Raw genomic sequence first — 6,377 nt, forward strand, 5'->3', positions numbered from 1 at the left:
AACCCCAATTTTTATCTAATATTGGCAATCCCCAACTGACCTGCAATTGAGTTAAATAAAACAGCAACATTTTAACCAGGGTATTCGGGTAACAGATTGAACGTTTCCATAGAAACAATGCTCTTCGTCGTAGGATAGGTTCTGAGGCTATCCCACAGGAGCCTATGTCACTGACAACCCAGCTGAAGACCTGGATGCTCTAACTCAGGGGTCTCCAACCCTGGTACCGGTCCATGACCTGTTAGGAACTGGGCCGCACAGCAGATGAGCGGTGGGCGAGTGAGTGAAGCTCCACCTATATTTGCAGCTGCTCCCCAGGGCTAGCATCACTGCCTCAGCCCCACCTCAGATCAGCAGGCATTGGATTCTCATAGGAGCACTGGTCCCTGTTGCCAAAAAGGCTGGGGACCGCTGCTCTAACTGGTTATACAGAAACTCCAACAATGTTTAACCCAGGTTACAATAATGTTTCTGTGAATATTTATTTAAAGTTCCAGTTTTAATCTGCAGCATCCAACTCCCCTGCTGCACCGTCGGTGCTGGGCTGGAGTTTCATTTCCAGCTGATGGGGCTAAGCTTTCATCCCAATCACTGGCCTGCAGCAGGGGTTCCAGCAGGGATGAGGGTGAAAGGAAGAGCTGAGCAAGAACATCTAAAGACTGCAAAACAAGGAGCCTGAGGGTGTGAGTGCTCGAAGCGCGCAGACACCCTGAGCCCTGGGCGGCCTGGCACGGTTTCCTTTCAGCTCCTTCCTTTCCCTGGGAAGTCTGAAAACTTCCCTTGCTACTGTGGTTTCCATCAAATCCCCAAATTCTCCCCTCTGTGCTTGCCCTGAAATAAGCATACCTGCATTGTGAGAGTTCAGTGCAAGAAAGAAAGAGAATGATCATTGTTAAATGCTCACAGCACCACCCTATGCTCTCGCCCCCAACACTCCCGTCATCACACCTGCAGATCGTTTCTTTTTGATTGATGTAGAATACACAGAGGCAAATACGTGTGATCCATGGTAAGTCTTTGGGTAGAAAGGTATATACACTTCAGAAAATAAATGATCTACTACAAAAAAGACACCCAGTGGAGCTAGAAGGTGGGGTTACTGAGTACGTTGAGAATCTTATGGACAAGATCTGATTCACTATCTTCTTTGGATGGTTTCTACAGTGGCACTCAAGTCTGTGGTTCAGAAAAATCTTATTATTTTCAGGAGCAAATGTCCCATTAACCCCTTATCCCAGCCCCTCCTGCTGACCACCAATTAAAAATGTCCAAATAACTGTGGTGCTACTTTTGATGCAGGTATCAGAAAGCAACAAGTAGCCAATTATCAATCGTATCCTTTTTTTTTTTTTTGCAATTTATATTGGCACTTTTTGTTGCTTATAAAAACTCAACCGTTAATTCAACAAACATTTATTGAGCACTTACTATATAAGTTAACTCGCTGTGCTCTGTAGTCAGCTGCCTACACAGGGAGGGAAAAATCAACTCGACCTCAACAAAAAAGCACCAACTAAATTTCTTGATACTCTAAACCGGTTTTAAATAATATTCAGGTGATCCAGAATGCTGGGCCATTCATAGACTCGTAGATTCTTGGAGTTGAAAGAAGCTTAAAGTCCTTCGCGTGGATTGTATTTCTTCATCTCTTTTCTTCATCAAGTGTTTATTGAGCACCATTAAATGCCTGACAGTATTCTGGGTGCTGGGGCTATGAAGACAAGTAGTGTCTTCTGTCTTCACAGAGTTCACCATTTAGTTTGAGAAGCAGATAAAACACAAATAAACTGATATGCAGGGGGCACACAGGGACCCCATACTGGAAGAATGGAGCTACTGGAGTTTGGGTGGTTAGGAAAGGCCTCTCAGAAAACGAGACACTGGAACATCTAGAAGTACCAAGGTAATTAGAGAAATGGCGGGAAAGCTAGTGTCATCAGGGCAGAGTAGAAAAGATAAGAAAATGACAGGAGATGAGGTCCAAAAAAAGGCAGGAACCAGATCATACAGGGCCTCCTAGGCCTCGGTAAAGACTTTGAATTTTATTTTGAATGCAGAAAATTTCAAGCAAGCGATGACTAGGGTATAATATCAATGTAGTAAAAGAATATCCCTGGTCACTATGTGAGAGTTGATTAGGGATAGGGAGGTGAATGTAGAAGCCAATGAGAAGAATCAGCATACTGTATGGCAGCCCAAACAGGGAATGATGGTGCCGTGGACAAGGGTGTAGGCGAAGCAGTAGAAGGTAGTAGTAGAATTCTGGATAGATTTCGAATGACTTTAGGATGCCTAGAAGTGGAGTATAAAGGAAAAACAGATATGGAAATGACTCAGGTTTTCAGCCTGAGCCACCAATGGCTGGGGGCATCATTTCAACACAGGAAGTTCAATCACCACTCCAAGCAAGGATATGTCAGAGGGAGGAAGTCATGATAGTGTTACTGCTATTTTTTTCTTTTGAGAGCACTTGGGATCTGGAGAAGTAGTGGGAAGGTGGACCAGCAGAATATTCTTATTTCTTCCCTATAGTGCTTTCATTCCTTCAAAACTCTCCCCAAATCCGAAAGCTCTGAGTTGACTAGAGGGGTAAGGTGAGCGCAGGCATATCCTGGTGGAATTTTGAGAAATAAGAAATAGTCTGTGAGGCGGTTCACCCAGGAGAAGGGAGGATCTGATGCTCTGCTACCAATCTTGGAAGATTAGAGTGTTGCTGCAATTGAAGCTTGAGTACATACATAAAAGCTTTATTGTGCGGGGTCCAGCTCCATTAGAATAAGTATCTTTCCTGTCAGGGTCCTTATGGTCACATGTACTCTATGGTCGCCTATGTGCTAGCATATAGTAATTCTCAAGAAATACTTATTGAATGAATACACTTGGTGCTATAATAAATGTTGTGTTCCTTACTCACATATCGATGATCTCAAGGTCATTAAATCCCTTTCTTTTCTGATGTAAGATACTTGGTTGGAAAGTGACTCTCAGTTAAGACACCAGTGATGGCGCCAATGAGAAACTGTATGTAGCAGAGGCAGGAGGCTACATTTTGTTGCTGGTGACCACAAAAACACATGCCAAGTGAAAGGAATAGAGAACTTAAGACCAAATGAGTACTTTGCCTTCCTGCAGGCATAAAGAAAGACAAGTGTCTTATTCTGTTTTTGAACAGGCACCAAGTGAGACTTCAAACCTTGCTGAACAGATGGGTAGCAAGTACGGGCGACAGAAAATTGACTCAGAAAGTAGTGTATTCATTTCCCATGGTTGCCATAACAAATTACAAACATGGGGGCTGAAAACAACAGAAATGTATTCCATATAGTTCTGGAAGCCAGAGTTCAACATCGGTTTCATTGGGTTGAAATCAAGATGTCAGCAGGGTCACACTTCCTCTGGAGGCTGCAGGGAAGAATCCCTTCTGGAAACTTCCAGCTTTTGTGACATAATTCTATTCTCTGCCTCTGTCTTCACATCACCTTCTCTCCTATGTGTGTAATCTCACTCTGCCTCTCTCTTATAAGAAGACTTGTGAGTTGATTTTGGGGCCACTTAAATAATCCAGGATAACCTCTTCAACTGAGGATCCTTAACTTAATGACATCTGCGAAGACCCCTTTTCCTTATAAGGTAACATTTACAGTATCCAGGGGGTTAGGAACTGTTATCTTTGGGTGGCCATTATTCAGTCTATAATAAATGTTGTGTTCCTTACTAAGCTAGAAGGAACCTCTGAGATTTCTGAGTGTAGTATGGGATTCACCTGAGTATAGCACTTCTCCATAGCATAAAGAAGTGAGGCTCAGGGAAAGTGACTTATTTAAAACCACTCAGGTAATAGGGGGAAGGCTTAGTTCTAGACACGTGTCATTGACCTTCAGGATCAATCAGTCTTTAGTCTTTAGCTCAGGTTCCCCCCATTTTCTGCTTAGAGGATTGTCACAGAAGCCCTGTCACAGCTTTTGAAAAGGAATGATCGTATGTCCTAAGGCACAATCGGAAATATCAGGATCTGCTGGAGGGAGACAAAGGGTGTGGCTTTTGCCCCCACCCTACAGAGAAGTGTTGGTGCCACTGCAAGTAGTTGGGAGTCCACCCTTCCTAGAGAAGCAGCTAAATAAAAGGGCCTCACATACAATGGCTGGCAGGCGGCCAGTGTTGGCCCGTGCTGCAATCTTTCTTGGAAAACATTCAGAGGTCTGCGGGCCCCACATGGATGGCGGGTGGCAGCTGGCCTTAGTGTGCCCTGAGCCTTCTGCTGAGTGGTCCTAGGCTCAGCATTGGTGGCAAATCGGAATCTGCATCAACTTGGTGAACACCATTCGCTCCACCTAGTTGACTTCCTGAGACCCCACCTCACCCAATTCGCCTACCGCCCAAGGATCTTTCAGCAGCTGAGCCTTATGGGCAGCCGGCAGGTGGCCTTGGGCTTTTTGCTGAGCTTCTCCAGGCCTAGTTCTGGTGGTTGCTGGCCTTGGTTCCCTGCATGGTCTCCCTTACATGGCTCTAGGTCCAGCACAGGCAGCGACCAACTTGCAAATTGCTTTGTAGCTCCTATGAGGTAGCTCGGGGCGGTAACAGGCAGTGGCTGACCTTGGCCTGCATGGAAGGCCTTCCCCAGGGGCCCCAGAACCAACACACCTGGCAGTCGACTTCAGAACACAACAGAGCACCACTCAATTAGCCCCATAAGTGATACATCTAAAGGGTGTTCTGGGCAGGCACCAGAGCCTGCTGGGGGAAATCCCTCTCCATGGGGCTAGCCCCCACATGGCAGCTCATGCCCTGTGGCTGTGGCTAATCTGCATAGCCAGTAAGCCGGAGAGTCAATCTCACTCACTGACATGCCAAGAGCAATCAAGGCTCAACTATAACAGCAGGGCACACTCAACTCACACAAGGGACACTCCTCGAGTACCTAGCTTAAGTGACCAGGGGGACTGTGCTACTGGGTCTCACAAGACTCCTACCATGCTAAGACTGGGAGACGTAGCAGATCTACCTAATACATAGAAATAAACACAGAGAGGCAGCCAAAATGAAGAAGCAAAAAAAACATGTCCCAAATGAAAGACCAAGAAAAAAACTAAAGAAAAAGAACTAAATGAAATGGAGGCAAGCAATCTATCAGATACAGAGTTCAAAATACTCGTTATAAGAATGCTTAAAGAACTTAGACTTTCAGCAAAGAAAGAGTAAGCATATAAAGACATAGAAACCAGAAAAAAGGACTAGTCAGAAATGAAGACTATAACTGAAGAATGCATTAAAAGGAAACAACAGCAGATTGATGAAGCAGAAGATTAAATCAGCAATTTGCAAGATAAGGTAGCAGAAAACACCCAATCAGAACAACAAGAAAAAAAGAATTTTAAAAAATGAGGACAGTTTAAGGGACAACAACAAGTTTTCCAATATTTGCATCATAGGGGTACAAAAAGGAAGAGAGAACAAGGGACTGAGAACCCATCTGAAGAAATCATAATTGAAAACTTCCCTAATTTGGAGAAAGAAATAGACACACAAATTCAGAAAGCACATAGAGTCCCTAACAAGATGAACCCAAAGTGGCCCACATCAAGTTACATCATGACTCAAACGCCAAAGGTGAAAATCAAGGAAAGAATCTTAAAAGTAGCAAGAGAAAGGCAGTTAGTTACCTAAAAGGAAGCTCCTATAAGACTATCTGCTTATTTCTCAACAGAAACTTTGCAGAACAGAAGGGATTGGCACAAAATATTCAAAGTGATGAAAATCAAGGACCTACAACCAAGATTACTCTACCCAGCAAGGCTATCATTTAAATTGAAGGAGAAATAAGAGCTTCCCAGACAAGAAAAAGCTAAAGGAATTCATCACCACCAAACCAGTGTTACAGAAAATGTTAAAAGACTTCAAGAGGGAAAAATAGAACATAAATGTGAATAATAAAATGGCAATAACTATGTACCTATCAATAATCACTTTAAATGTAAATGGATGAAATGCTTTAATCAAAAGACATAGGGTAGCTGAATGGATTAAACAATGAGACTTATACATATGCTGTCTATAACAGACTCACTTCAGATCGAAAGCCACACAGACTGAAAGTAAAGAGATGGAAGGAGATATTTTATAAAATGGAAACAACAACAATAAAAAGCTGGGGTAGCAATACTTATAGCAGACAAAATGACTTTAAATAAAGGCTATAAGTAACAAGGACATTTCATAATGATAAAGGGATCAATCCAACAAGACGATATAACCCTTGTAAACATTTATGCACTTAAATACTTAAAGCAAATATGAGCTAATATAATGGGAGAGACTGACAGTAAAATATTCATAAGAAAGGATTTTAACACCCCATTGACATGAATGGATAGAGCTTC

At 43.1% G+C, this 6,377-nt stretch overlaps 1 protein-coding gene across 9 annotated transcripts in view; it reads right to left on the reverse strand.

Annotated features, from left to right (window-relative positions):
* SAMD12 (sterile alpha motif domain containing 12) overlaps positions 1-6,377 on the reverse strand; it is a 369,255-nt gene that overhangs the window by 151,465 nt on the left and 211,413 nt on the right. The gene's annotated exons all lie outside the window — the stretch shown is intronic.

Source organism: Pteropus vampyrus, unplaced genomic scaffold (genome assembly GCF_000151845.1).
Source record: "Pteropus vampyrus isolate Shadow unplaced genomic scaffold, Pvam_2.0 Scaffold54, whole genome shotgun sequence".
In the NCBI taxonomy this organism is placed as follows: domain Eukaryota; kingdom Metazoa; phylum Chordata; class Mammalia; order Chiroptera; family Pteropodidae; genus Pteropus; species Pteropus vampyrus.